This window comes from Mastomys coucha, unplaced genomic scaffold (assembly GCF_008632895.1).
Source record: "Mastomys coucha isolate ucsf_1 unplaced genomic scaffold, UCSF_Mcou_1 pScaffold9, whole genome shotgun sequence".
NCBI lineage: Eukaryota > Metazoa > Chordata > Mammalia > Rodentia > Muridae > Mastomys > Mastomys coucha.
The window spans coordinates 56045753-56060805 of NW_022196915.1; the positions used below are offsets into that span (position 1 = coordinate 56045753).

General features: G+C 47.2%; 1 protein-coding gene across 2 annotated transcripts in view; it reads left to right on the forward strand.

The window, feature by feature from the left end:
* Positions 1 to 13993: 13993 nt before the first annotated feature.
* Positions 13994 to 15053, forward strand: part of Loxl2 (lysyl oxidase like 2) — an 87399-nt gene continuing 86339 nt past the window's right edge. The window contains exon 1 of one of the 2 annotated variants that reach the window (XM_031363069.1): positions 13994 to 14186. The gene's annotated coding sequence lies outside the window, so the exon portion shown is untranslated. The remainder of the gene's footprint in view (positions 14187 to 15053) is intronic. The other variant, XM_031363071.1, reaches the window with a different exon arrangement.

The window sequence follows — 15053 nt, forward strand, 5'->3', positions numbered from 1 at the left end:
AACAAACTGGGTGCTGGGTACTTGAAATAACAGTAAGGAGAAAGAGGATTAAAAGAACAAAAACTGGGGCCTGGTGGAGCTTACCTTCTAGTAAGAAAGAAGAGCAGAGCATGATATATGGCGTACTAGGGAGCTTAAGGCAGAGAGCAAGAGAGTAGGGAAATGGATCGGGGATTCGAGGAGCGTGGCAAGCAGTGTGCACAGACAGCCAGGAACGTTCTTCCAGATGAAATGTTATCAAGCAAAGCTTTGAAGGAGGAGAGAGAGGGAGCCCAAGGAGACCCAAGGAAAGAGGGTTCTAGAATGAAAGCGCAAGATGTGCAGAGACCTTGGGCATTGGAGTGTGGTAGGGCTTGTGCAGAAAATCAAAGCAAGCAGAGGCTGGTAAAGTGCAGAGGCAGAGAGGGTAGAAGCCCATGGTCTCTCATGCCATTGTCAGAGAGAAGCCAGAGCGAAGTGCTCATCAGGGGAATGACATGACCAGACTGACATTTCAAAAGAATTGCGTGGCTTTGGACATGAATGTGAGTTCTGGGACAAGGGGAGACTACAAGGATCTTGGATGGCTGGTCCGAGATGGGATAAGAGGGTGCCAAGCCAAGAGAGCCTCTGCAGATTCTGGAGGGCCTTTGAAGGCAGGGCCAACAGGATTTGGAGTGAACCTGGGTGCTCAAGGTCAACGATTCAGGCTCAGGAAGTATAGCACAAGGAGGCTGAGAGACTAGAAGATAGGGTGTCATTGTCCACCCCAGCTCTGGGTGGGTCGTAATTTAAGATATAGATTTCTTTACTGGGGAAGACTCTAGGGCATCATAGGGAAGCTGTGCAGGGCATGGTGGGTAATTGTGGAGACAGTGGGCAGAACAACAGAAGTGGTACCCTGCCAGCTATGGCTGGGAGGCCAGGGTAAGAGGAGCATCCCCTGTGGATCTGTCTGTCAGCTCAGGATGCTTCCACAGAACACCACAGGCTGAAAAGTCTAGACAGTAGACATGTCTATGCCACGCTTCTGGAGACTGGGAAGTCAAAAGTTAAGCTACAGGTTCATAACTCTCTACCTGGCTCATAAAAGGCTGTCTTTCCCTGTGCCTTACCCAGCAGAGATACAGATTGTCCTCGCCCCACCTCCCGTTTCTCTTCTTACACAGTTGTGATTCCCACCAGGAAGGTTTCTTCTACAGACCCCACCCAGCCCTAATTGCATCCCTCCCCCAAAGCCCTACTTCCAGAGCGCACCCACTGGAATTTAGGGTTTCATCACAGGAATTGCAGTTCCCATTCAAACCACATGGTGTCCCTGCTGCTTCGGTGATCACTGCTGTGAGGTTTGGCAGTTTCCTCTTTTTATTTTTATTTTTTTCTTTTTTGAAAAGATTTAAAAATTTTTATTAGATATTTTCTTTATTTACATGTCATACGATATCTTCTTTCCCAGTTTCCCCTCTGAAAAAAAGAAAAAAAATAAATAAATAAAAACCAAAAACAAACCCCTGTTCCCTCCCCTCTCCCCCTGCTCACCACCCCACCCTCTCCTGCTTACTGGCCCTGGCATTCCCCTACACTGGGGCATAGAACCTTCACAGGGCCAAGGGCCTCTCCTCCCATTGATGACCGACTTGGCCATCCTCTACTATAAATATGCTGCTGGAGCCATTAGTCCCACCATGTTTACTCCTTGGTTGGTGGTTGAGTCCCTGGGAGCTCTGAGGGTACTAGTTAGTTCATATTGTTGTTCGTCCTAAGGGGCTGCAAACATCTTCAGCTCCTTGGGTCCTTTCTCTAGCTCCTTCATTGAGGACCCTGTACTCAGTCCAATGGATGGCTGTGAGCCTCTGCTTCTGTATTAGTCAGGTACTGTCAGAGCCTCTCAGGAGACAGCTATATCAGGCTCCTGTCAGCCAACACTTGCTGGAATCCACAATAGTGTCTAGATTTGATGACTGAATATGGGAAGGATTCACAGGTGGAGCAGTCTCTGAGTTGTCCTTCCTTCAGTCTCTGCTCCACACTTTGTCTCTGCAACTCCTTCCATGGGTATTTTGTTACCCCTTTTTAAGAAGGAGTGAAGTATCCACATTTTGGTCTTCCTTCTTGAGTTTCTTGTGGTTTGTGGAGGCAGTTTCTTCTTTATATCCCCCTTGTTCCCAGATTCTAGCAGACCAGTGGCTATTTCAAGTAACTCAGCTACAAGGCTCATCCTTGGCTACGGTATCTAGAACAGGCCTGATTTCCTCTGACCTCAGAAACTAAAGGAGCCAGGGGACACGGAGAAGGACAGGATTTATAACCTCCAACCTCTCCTGTGGTGCTGAGCTGGCTCTGGGCACAGAGCAACCTCATAAATACCAGCAGCTGGAATGCAAGAGCCAGACGCTGTCCTCAGCCAACCCTGAGCCACCTGGGTAAGTTTCTGGCATACCTTGGAGAACCCCGAGGCTAGCTGGCCTCTGGGGCTAGCTGGTCGGAGCATGGAACTTGCTAGATGCCAACCCATCTCTCCTGGTAGAAAGACTCTCATGAGCCCTCCCTGTTTCAACACTGTCTCAGAGTTGGCATAAATCAGGGGCCTAGAATAATTTGAGCCAGTTCGTATACACAACAAACCCCTATCTAGTCAGGCAGATACACCTGTGTTGGCCGCCCGTGGCACTGTTTCAATTTCAATACTGTCCAGGCTGTGGGGAGGGAGTCCACACACCTGGACCAGGACTTCCCAAACAGCAATTATGTTGTCTGAAAAACTCTGATCACAAAAGTGGAAACACCAAAAGCTTGACTGGCTGTTTTACAGGTTGCAAGTCTGGATGCAAAACTGCATAAGAGAGCACTCACTGGTTACTTTGCATACATTAAACTCGCAAGCGTTTTACTCTACCATCTTTCTTCACAGTGTTTACATGAGGTTCATGTGTATGAAGCTACCCGCTTCCAGTCACAGATACTTTGGTGTTTGTTCTAGTTCCATTCCATTGCCGTGACACCATGACCAAAAGCAACTGAGGGGAGCTGGGGGAAGGATTTATTTGGCTTACACTTCCAGGCCACAGTTGATCCATCGAGGGGAGTCAGGGCAGGAACTCAAGACAGGGACTTGAAGGCAGGCCTGCTTGCTCTCCCAAAAGACATTGGGATAGCCAAGAAACTCACTCAAAGCCAAAGTAGAGCCGGAAGCACGCAGGAATGTTATTTGCCTCCGTGCTCAGGGTCATGCTTAGCTAGCTTTCTTATACAGTCCAGGACCAAACCACCTGTTCAGGGAATGGTGCTGCCCACTGTGGGCCAGGCCCTGATGCATCACTTACCAATCAAGTCAGTCCCCCACAGACATGCCCATAGGCCAGTCTGATCTAAGCAACCCCTCAATTGAGACTCTGTTAGGCTGTTGATAATTGAAGCTAACGAGGACAGTGTTGTAGTTTAGTTTTCTCCTTCATGCATAATACAATCATCCCCTCTCCATTATGGAGTAAAAAATATGTTGGTCTCAGCTGCATGTCTTAGTACCCGTAGCAACAGCCATGCAGCTGCCCTAGGAGGGGCTGCACTGTATTCTCTAGTTCTTCAACCGTCTTCAGAGTGTCTCTGCACTCACACAATAGACCTGCTCATCAACAAGACACCCCACTTCATACCACAGAGAAGAAAACAGCCACCCTGGGATTCTTCCCCTGGCCATTCCACCCCCACACAGCTCCGCTTCAGTTACATGTCTTACTATGCACAGCCAAGCCCATTAGACCACTGCCTTAGCAGGAAAGCATGCCACCCTGTACCACAGTGGGGAAACCAGCCATGTCAGGGTTGCCCCTGCAAATGCTGCACCCTCAGATCTCGCTCAGCCTCCATCACGTGCCTTACTACCTGCAGCCAGGGCAACATAATCGCTCCTCCCAAACTCATCTTCAGTTTGCATGCCCCACATTGGTGCACTGATTTGTTGCACTCACTTTCCTGGAGAGACACAAACAGACATATATTCACCTAGATAGGAGACTAATGGCAGTTCCATCAAAGCCTAACTGAGTAAACCAGTGGCTTCCTTACAGAGGACTGGTATGGAGTTACTTAGAGGAGCATGATGGCTCCCCCACCCCCATCAGCTACGTCGCTGCCAAGTCTCACCCCATTGTGGATGATGGCCTCATGGAAGACACATCACGGAGTCTCCTTTCAGTCAGCCTTCCATTTCCTGCGTACTCCAGCATCACCCAGGATCACTTGCAGCTGGGGTGGGCAGGAGGAAGAAGTCGTAGCTGGAATCTCAGGGGAAGGTACCATAACCCCTCTCTTGGCTGTCACTGAATTGTTCTGTTCCTTGAGTTAATTCTATCCTATGGGTGGTGTCCTAACATCCCCCAAACACGCTGCTCGTTTATTTTGTTGGAGTTGCACTTCTGCAGAAAGTCAAGGGACAACAGTCATAAAGTGTCACAATAGTAACAAAGCTAACTAAATTATTGTAAAGAAATGACTGTGGGGCGGCAAGGTTGTCCAAAGCACTTCTTCCCTGGAAACACACTTGAAACAATAGGACATTAAATGCATTGAAGGCCACCTTAAATCAATGGTAGTTTATAAACTGGACATTAGGAGGCTTTAGTATACACAAGCAGTTACATGAACTCTGATTGTATTAAGATTCGGATTCCTGTGTAGTCAGAAGCCTGACGAATCAACAGAAAACATAATCAATTGTCTTAACAGAGCATAAAATCTCGTCTTCCAAGCAAGTTCTCTTTTGCAAATGTTATCAAGAACAGAACAGTAGTTTTAAGAACAATTTTCTTGATTCCCTTTCTACTTCATAATATAGCCAAGAGAGCAATTGCTCATTGTTGAGCAAGGATCCAGCCACTAGAGGGGCCCAGCCTCTTTCAGAGGTAGCTACTACTTTCCTTCTTAATCACCACAGAAATGAAAGGCATCATGCTAGAGTCTCAATTTGTGCTCATGAGAAACCAGATCCCGGGGCTGTCCAACATGGAGTGTGTGATATAACTGGCTACAATCCCTTCCCCAAGGCCAGGTGAGGCAGATACCCCTCTCCGATAGACATCTCCAAATCTCTTTCTCAAGCTGATGGAGCAATGTTTGCATAGTTGTTTGCTTGATCTCCTTTTATATTAGCTAGACCACATCTTCAGTTGTATGAGTGAAACTTCATCCTTCATCCTTAGAAGTCAGAGAATCAGTAATAAATACCAACTGAAGCCACACCATATGATTTAAGTTGGACCTGGTCCACATGACAACACTGGTTAGCTGTGTTAAATGTAAAGCATGATGCTGACTCACAGGGTGGCTGCAGAGTCTAGTACAAAGGTAAGGTAAAGGGGCATTGGAAACCCTCTAATGCCCAAGATCTAGTGGTTGCCCTGGTGGATGCAAAGGCAGACCATGTAAGCTCTGAAAGCCAAGGCCCTAATGGTCCAGGCTTTAAATGCCAGAGATTCCTGACTATGTGCATTCAGACTGGGAACTTCTCACTCTGAATTTCAGCTTCCAGTGATTGTGTGTTAGGATAGTAAGAGAAGAAAAATGGGAGGCGTGAAAAAGTTACACCTTACCCTCGAGCAGCGGTTTTCAACCTGTGGATCTGAACCCCTTAGGGGGTTGTATATCAGACATCCTGCATATCAGATATTTACATTACTATTTGTAACAGTAGCAAATTTTCAGTTATGAAGTAGCAATGAAATATTTTATGGTTGGGGGTTACCACAACCTGAGGAACTGTATTAAAGGGTTGCAGCCTTAGGGAGTGGAAAACAGCTGCTTTCCAGTTGGCTCCAAGCCTCTCTCCAGCTGAGAGTCCACGTGGCTAACATTTCTGTGAAGGCTGGTACATAAAGAGGCCGTCCGTTCCTTTTGTACAGAGATGTTCAAGCAAGCTTGCTGAAGCAGCAGTGAGCCCATGCTCCAGGCCCAAGTGTATCTGATGAAGTATGGCTTCTCTCCTTCCCAGGCTTTAAATATCTCCCAGAATCTCACAAGGAATCCCAAAAGCATGTCTTAACCCCTTTTTCTAGCTCTTTACGATCCATAGTTTTGTTGTATGAGATGCAGATCTATCCAAGGAAGCCCTGGAGTCACCCTAATCCCATTTATTAAGAATGAGACATGAGGATAGGGGGAGAGATGGCTCAGAGGTTAAGAGCACTGGCTGCTCTTCCAGAGGATCCAGGTTCAATTCCCAGAACCCACATGTCAGCTCACAACTGTCTGCAACTCCAGTTCCAGGGCATCTGACACCCCCACACCAATACATATAAAGTTAAATAAAAAATTAAATAAGTAAATAAAGTAATTCTTTTTTAAAAGGGGGGGCATAACTTGAGAGCCACTTAAACTAAATTCTAAGTATGGCTCCTACTTCAAGTGTGACTCTCCCATGAGAAGCCCACATTACACTTCTACATTTTGGGATGTCTTATACTGTCCCTGAATACCTCCCTTTCTATTATAGGTATTATCTAATCGAATGTGCATAGCGCTTGCTAACCCTGACCTTCACATGAAACTTTATGTTTATATGTGTTTAGTTACGTACTCATACAATGGATGGCATGTGTTAGAGAGTTCAGCGGATAACTTGTGGGAGTCAGCTCTCTCCTTCCACCATGTGGGGCTAACAGCGAGCATCTTTACCCACTGAGCAGTCTTGCTGGTCCCCAAAGTCTCTTCTTAATAAATTCCAACTCTGCCTCTTGCTAGCTCATCTGGACATTCTTTTCTGCAGTGAAGTCAAGAATCCCATATTTACCTGAATAGACTAATCTTTGAAAAGAGCTCTTCAGGCTGCCTCCCGGGGCAGCCTGGGGGGAGGAGGGGTGTGACTCTGGTCTGAGCCTCCTGCTCTTCACAGACCCCAGTACTTGGAGCCTACTATAAGCCTCAGCTTCCAGCAGCAGTATGCTAGCATCAAACAGAGCCAAGCAGTAGTAGGTGGCACCTCTGTCCTGCTTTGGTGTTACTTGTGATTTAAAAAAAAAAAAAAAAAAAAACCACACCATCAAAAACAACTTGTGGAGGGAAGGATTTATTGATTTATTTGGCTTATACTTCCATATCCCAGACCATCACCAAAGCAGGTCAGAGCAGGAGCTTGAAGCAGAAACATGGAGGCAAGAACTGAAGCAGAGACCATGGAGGGCTTGTGCTTACAGGCCCCTCTCCATGGCTTCCTCAGCCCACTTTCTTATATAATCCTGGACATCTGCCCAGGGGCAACACTGCCCAAAATGGCTGGGCCCTCCCACATCAACCAATAAAAACTCACTGGTTCACCAAGTTGGACTTCAGTGCAATCATTAATGTTTTGTTGTGGGTGTTCTATTAAGGGTAAATTGTGTGTGTGTGTGTGTGTGTTCCCTAGAAAAACTCATTCATACAACAGTGGGGAGTCAAGGATTGACCTTACCTAAACAGAGGTGACAGAGAAACCGGGGAAAGGCAAGGCCTTGTGTTACAAGCAGCAGTGCTGGCATGCTTCCCCACCATGCTGCTACCCACAGAAGAAGCGAGCATCTCTCCCCTTGGAGGATCAACTTTCTCCTTTGTAAATGAAAGGCTTTGGGTTCTGTGACCTCTAAGGTCCTTTGCTTCATGTCAGGGTCAGAGCTAGCAAGCCCTATACTTGTGGGATTTAACAAGATCCAAAGAGTGGGGGGTGGACAATGTTGAAAAATGCGTAATAACATTCCTGACCCCGAGGTTCACACTGGGGGCAGGTCACAATGACTCACTATAAGACAGGAAAGATTACAGGAACATGGAAAGTCACTCCTTAGAATCTGTACTGGAGTATAAAACCTTACCACAACTGATAAAATCAAAATTGCCTACAAAAATAGTGCTTGCTTTCCTAAAGATATCCAAGAAGGATGTTAAAAGCAATAAACCGAGCTTATTTGGGGCCAGGACATTTGCAATGTTGAGTTTAACTGTATTATATCCCCAATCTAAATAATGTAGCTTACACAGACACCTAATAGTTTCATTTTTTTAAAGGAGAGTTTTTTTTTTAGATGTATCTATTTAACTTTATGAGTTTGAATGTTTTACCCATGTATTATATGCATCACGTGCATATCTGGCACCTACGGACATCAGAAGAGGGCATAGGGCATCATATTCTTTGGAATTACAATTACAAATGGTTGTGAGCCACTATGTGGGTGCTAGGAACTGAACCTGGATCCCCTGTAAGAGAAGCAAGCACCCTTAACTATGGAGCCATCTCCCCAGCCCCAGGAAATTCCTTCAGATAAGCAAAGTCATCTGGATGGGGTTCCTACCATGGCTTCCCCAGTGATGGGGTATATTTTCTACTCAGTTTTTCAAGCTCGGTTTCAAAATTATTTCTAATTGTTGGTGTTGGTCTGTGTGGGTGTGGACATGAGTGTGGGCTGCTGTGGAGGCCAGAGGCTTTGGATCCCCTGATGCTGGAGTTACTGAAGGTTGTGAGCCACTTAAAGTGCATGCCGGGAACCAAACTCTGGTCCTCTGAGAGCAGTGAAGAGCAGCAGGTGCTCAGAGGCAGTGATGGGGGGGGGGTACTTTAGTGGGGCTGGCAGTGACCCCTGCTGTGGGACAAGAAGCAGCCTCAGCAGTTTGTTGGGTAAGTGGAAAAGTGGTATCTGTAAACTCTTGGGATGATCTCACCAAAGGCTACTTGTAGAAAAGTACAAGCATTTGGAGAGTTTGGGGCTAACTGAAGGTCGCTTCATTATCTGTACTGTCTCTTCCTGGCCATGGTCACTGAGCTCTCTGTTTCTACAACCCTGAGGAGGAGCCTCCAAATCTTACTGAGTTGCATGAGCGTCCTGACTTGCAGTTCCCCTTCTGTTACTTTGATAAAATATCCTGAGCGAGAGCAAGTATTGGAAGGAAGGGCTCATTTCCATTTATAGGATATACTCCATCATTGGGGTTGTCGGGGCGGGAACTCCATCCAGCAAGAGCTTGAAGCAGAAACCGTGGAGGTAAATCTGCTGGGTTGCTCAAAGGCTTGTGCTTGGTTCTCTTTCTTACACAGCCCAGCACTACCTGCCCAGGGAATGGCACCCATGGTGGGCTGTGTCCTCCTGAACCAACTAATACCCCTACAATAACCCACCAGTGGCTATGAGTCTGTAATATGGTGAAAAGACCTTCCCTTTCATGATGGATCACAGCTGACAGCAACAGTGTGGTCAATAGCAGTCCAGCCCCCCATCCCCCTCCTGACCTGCCGCCCCTGAGGGTCTATGACCTCCCCAGTATCAGGTTTTGTCCTGGCTTACAGTACCAGATATGAACCCCTTCCTGCAGAGTCTCAAATCCAGTTGAAGAGCTGCTGGTTTTAGCCATTATTAAAATCATGCTACTACTGTACAAGCAGGCATAGCTTACCTGGCTTTTCAGTGCCGTAACACACACGATCCATAGCTGAGCAGGACTATTCCCACAGCAGCCCACACAGCACTTGCATGGATACCATGAAAGCCAACTCAGCCTTAGCTTTATTTTCCCATGTCCTGTAACTAAAGAATGTGGTACCTTCATCCATAGGGTCTTTCACTCAAGCTCTGGGGTGCAACCAACAGCAGCAAACATATTCTTCATGCTTTGCGGGGCCTCAGGGGCCTACCTGGCCAAATATAGAATATAACCCACTTCTGGTACTTGGGTTTTTTAACCTAACAACTTTATAGCCAGTGGAGTCCCTGTTCTGGTTCACACAGGCAAATCTCCTCTTCTTAAGCTCTTTAGTTATCTTTTATATTATTAGTTAGCTAATTGTGTGTTTTGTGTGTGGTTTGCACATATGGGTGCAGGTCCCAGGGGAGGCCAGAGGAATCCCCTAGAGCTGGAATTACAGGTGATTGTGAGCTGGGGTCTGGGGGCAGGAGGCTTAGAACTGAACTCTGGTCTTCCAAGAAAGCTATGAGCATTCTTTTCTCATCAGCCTTGTCTCCAGCCCCCTTGCTGATGGTTTAATAACTCATTCTTCTCCCTCCCCCCAGTCAATCCAGTACTGGTATGATTATAAGCTAGGAGGACGAACCACGGCAGTTGGCTGCCTTCAACTCAGTTCTGCACATCAGGGCTTGTGAACTGACTATCCAAGTCATTGTCAATATTCTGTGGGTCCCCATTCTTAACACTCAGTTGGGTGAGACCCTTTCTGGTGGCTTTACCTATTGCTCACATGCATAGAAGACCTTGTAATAGGTGAGGGTGTATTTGCATCCCTCACTGATAGGAATAGCCCCTGTATACTCTGTTTGCCAGTCTCTTCTGGAGCAAGTTGATTTATGTATGTATCACTTTCAGAGCTGTGGTCCCTACTGGAGAAATGGAGCACATGACTATTTAGCCCATCTTACAAGGATCTTAGCTGGCTCAAACATCTCCACATTTTTTGTCTTAATCTCACACAGAGCCCAACTTCATCAAGTTAGACAGAGGCCAGACAACTTGGGTAAGGTGGGATATGGAAATCTGTCAACATCCCAGGGGTCTAAATATACCTGAAGCTCCTTTACAGATACGGACTGTGGTAGAGTCTTAAAGTAACTTGGCTGGTTATTATATGTGGCTTACCATATTAGCATGCTCTTGAGAACTTTACAGCTGTGCCTGGGCCTTGCGCCTCATGTGGATATTCTCCATTCTCATTCCTTTAGGTGAACATGTATGTCTTTTAGATGTTCCCCCATCCAAAAAAAATGGCCTATTTTATTATTTTTATTTTAAACAAACATTTAAGCATCTGTTCTTTTAGCAACAAGGAATCAAGTTGAGAATGACACTGACAGAGAAGAGAGGACACAGCATTACACACCTAACTCTGAAGGCAAAGTGTCAGTTACTCTCTAAACATTAGATATTTTTATTTGTAAAACACTCAGAAGTTAACATCATATATGCCATCCGTGTAATGAAATCATTTATCAGGCAGAGATAAGGCAGAAGAGCAAGGCCCTGGGCCATCATTCCATGAAACTGTGAATCTGTGAAAACTACCTTAGGATAGCTAGTGCTCTAAAGGTGCATTGCAAGTGAATAAGAACTGGCCTTGAGATCCAGCAGCCACATTAGCAAGGTCTAACCCAGCAGGAAAACAGCCCAGCACTTGTATTTGTCATCTGGCTTCCTCATCCTGGGGCATCTTCAAGGGGGCTCTGTGCATTTCCTCACAACCGTGGGCTTGATTAAATCAGCTCAAGCTCTTTCGTTCAGCTCTGGCCTTCCTGACTGCACCCAACCCCGGGGTCTGATAGACTATTGGCCTGAACTGCAGATGGGATCACTCAGCCATCTAGAGAAGGGGCAGCCCTGCCTGCTGCGATGCTCTACAGTCAGTGGGACAGCTTCAGTTGATGTCTCACCACCCACTGTAGGGGTGGTGCATCTATTCCTTCTCAACTCATCCTTGGTTCTGTTGGTCCCTGTTTGGGTGCCAAGTATTGTGTGTGTCATGTCCTCCCAGGAAAAGTCTCTCACACAAACCTCAGTGAAATGGCAAGGCCCTGTCACTGAAGACACCACCTACTTTAGTTAGGAGGACTCAAGCTGGCACTGACCTGTAGGTATAATGTTTCTGTGCACCGTGTAAAAGTTATCCTTGTGTTATTCAAATGCTGGCTTCTCTGCTCTCATACATTGTTTCAATCTGGACACAGCACTGTAATACTTATGTCTAGAATCTCCTGTCTCAAGTTTGTATGAACAGTTCTTACCATTTGCTCTCTGCCCTGTCAATAAATGCTGATCACCCAATGGCTGGGCAAAAGAGAGAATAGGATCAAACTTTCACTGGCAAGGAGAAGGAGAGGGGGGCGGGGAGTTAGAAGGAGAGCCACGACGAGGAGAAGGTCTAAGAAGACACCATGGGAAGAAACATCTGAAGCAGAGAGAGCTAGAACAGTATTCAACTGCAAGTATCATGGGGCTGGGGCTGGGGCTGGGGCTCGGGGGGCAGCCAGATTAGCACAGAGGGTTAAGGTAGATCATTTAACTGCCCCAAGTATTAAGGTGCAGCTTGAAATAAATCTTAGTTTCTCTGTGTGGTTATTTGGAACTAGCTAAGGTAAAGAAATACAGCCATCATATTAATTCACTGATAACACTTAAATTAAAGTAATTTATTTTACACTGACCATGAAGTTTCCTCCCTGATGATTTTATTTCATTGTACTGGAAGGTCTATGCAGGCTGCCTGGTGAGAGAAGTCAACAACAGTCTTATCTAGCTGTGAACCCTGAAAGCTACAACGAAAACAACTGGCAAGATATGTCCATGGGTGGGTACAACAGTGGCACAAAGGTGCAACCAACTGCTTTCTGATTGGATTTAAGGCCCAGTCCACAGGAGAAAACACATAGATATCTATATTTATTGCATATACTATAAATATTGCAAAGAAACCATAGTTGGGGAGCTCATAGGCCCTAGAGGCAAACCTACTACTATCATTTTGCCACAGCAAACAGCTCTAGACATTCATGTCTCTTAGATCCGTAGATTACTGCAGCTCTCAGACAGCAAAAGAGAAGCTTCTTCAAGCGATGGGAAACAGTTAATCCAGAGACTCACAATTGCTTAAAGTGCAGAGGATGGCTATCTGAGGAGTGCTCAGGCATAAATGGGGCATCTATGTCATACCCTGTCCTCATCAAAGCTCAGCGAATATCTAAAAGGGGGAGTAGAAAGATTTTAAGAGTCCGAGGTCAGGAAGGGCTGGGGAAAACAGTGTCCTCTAGACACCATGGGACTACTGCAGCAGCCATGTTTGCCTGCACAAGGCCTACATAAGACCAAGGCACTCAGCATTCCAGCTTGGACGGAGCAGGGAAGAGTTATCAAGCCCCCAGCCCTAGCTGAGGACCTATTAGAGAATTCATGTTTTCCTTGGGAGGGAGAGTCAATGTTTGGTAATGTTTGTTTCAGGTCAGCCGTGATCCAGGGGATGGTCCCACATACCCGTGCATATATGGGCAGCATAAACTGAACTCATTGAGTTTTTATGAAAAGAGAAAAGGAAGAGCTGGGAGGTGGGGAGTGGATCTGGGAGACGTTAGGGAGAAGCAGAGAGTTTTCACACATTGTCTGTGTGCATGAACTTCTCAAAGAATTTAAAATTTTTTATTTAAAAAAAAAGTGTGGGGCCTTACTAAGATTCCAGATGTCAACCTCTGGCCTTCACACCACACACACACACACACACACACACACACACACACATACACACAAGCAGTTTCGGGCACTTTCTCCCTGTGATGATGATCTCTTGGCTTTCTGAACTTCATTGTTCAAAGGATGTCATTTATGAGATTTAGCATTTAAGTAAAGTTGACAAATTAAAACTATCTGAGTTGGATTTCCTGCTGTCCTTATCTTGAAAGAATTTCGTTCGTAAACAGAACTTCTAGGTGGTTTTGTGATTAGCTACACAGCTCTAAACCAATTTGATTTAGTTTTAGTTTAATTTTAACTTCTTGCTTGAGAGGTCTTTAGGTAGATCAGCATTAGGCTATTTCGGTGGTGTTGCCAGTTGAGATAAAGTTTTAAACTCTAGTCAAACTCCAGTGGCTGGCTTCTTTTCCCACCCTTGTCTCAAAGCACAGACGTGAAGCCCTAACTGAAAGGCGAACAGTTTGGGTTTGCCGTTCAGAATCCGTTTACCAGAGAAGGGACACGAAGCCTGAGCGAGATGAATGACGTCTTCAACTTTTAGTTTTCAGGTAAAGAAGCTGGATTCAGCGCCTGGCTTAATCCTGGTAAATCACACCCCGAGGGAATTGGAACGCGGGGCCGGGAGGTGGGGAGTGTAGAATCCTCTAGTGGAGAAGAGATCAGTCTGGACCAACGCGGTCTCCAGAGCAGCCAGCCCCAAACCCTTGCTGATCCACCCCACCTCACCCCGCCCCCCAATCCCGGGATAAACCGAGGAAGTTCAACAAAGGGTGGAGGCCGGGCTAAACTGGAGGCCGCCTTCGGGGCGAGCTGGGGTCGGGGGTGGGGTTTGCCGCGAGTTTCTCTTTAAAAGCCCTGGGCGAAAGCTTGCCCCAACTACAGCGCGCGCTTCTCTGCATTTTCCCCCGGCTTCTCGGCTGGCGGGCCCCTCGGCGATCGGTTCGGAGAGGGGCCACTGCTGAGAGCCCAGTCCCAGCCTGGCCACCACGGAGCCCAGCTGCCAAGTAAGAACGCTTACCCCGGTCACCCCCTCTCCCCTCTCGCGCGGGGTCTGAGGGCTAGCGGGAGCATCCCTAGGCTCCATCCAGCCCTCCTCTCCCCCCTCCCTTGGGCCAGCTCGGGCCAGGAATGCAGGAGGACGTGCAGGCTGACAGGTCCCCCTACCCCCAACCCCAAGCCAGCAGCCCCGCCCAGTCTCATTTTGCCTGGGTCCTGGGAGGCGGTCGATTTATCCCTGGAACTCGGTGCTTGTCTTCTGGGTAACCAGGGAGCTTCCAGACAGAGGCGTGGGGCCTTGGGGCACAAGCTGCTTGCTTTGAAGCATGCAGAATGGGGAGGGGGCTTCAGAAAGTTGGGCTGGTAGCCAAAGGTTCTGGCTTTTGAAGTATAGAGCTTATGACGGGGAAGGGGCAAGGAAAACACTTCAGTGTGGCTGTGACTGTGGCTTTGGGCATCGTGGGTTCGAGTTCCCGGCCGCGTGGAGCGCATAGATTGCAACTGGATTTTCCTACCCAGCTTGCTGGAAAGGCTCTACCGAGAGCCAGAGCTCAGTGAACAGAGTAGGAGAAAGTTCCTGGCGCCAAGTATTCATTCCCAAGTCTCCCTGGGAACCTTTTACCGCCGTTATCCAGGAGAGACTGAGCAGCAGGGAAGAGCCCGCACTACTGAATCCCTGGGTGGTGTGTAGAGTCCGGTGTGTTTAGCCTCGAGGTCCCCAATACTAATTGCAAACGCGCAGGCCTTTTGGTTCCTGTGTCCTACTCCGACTCTGTTCCCTACTTGTGTCATCTCCTCACCCCTCACCCCCCCACACCCAATCCCACCTCCGGCCCCTGGCCCCAACTTTTAAAGTCATAGGGTGTAGTACCCCC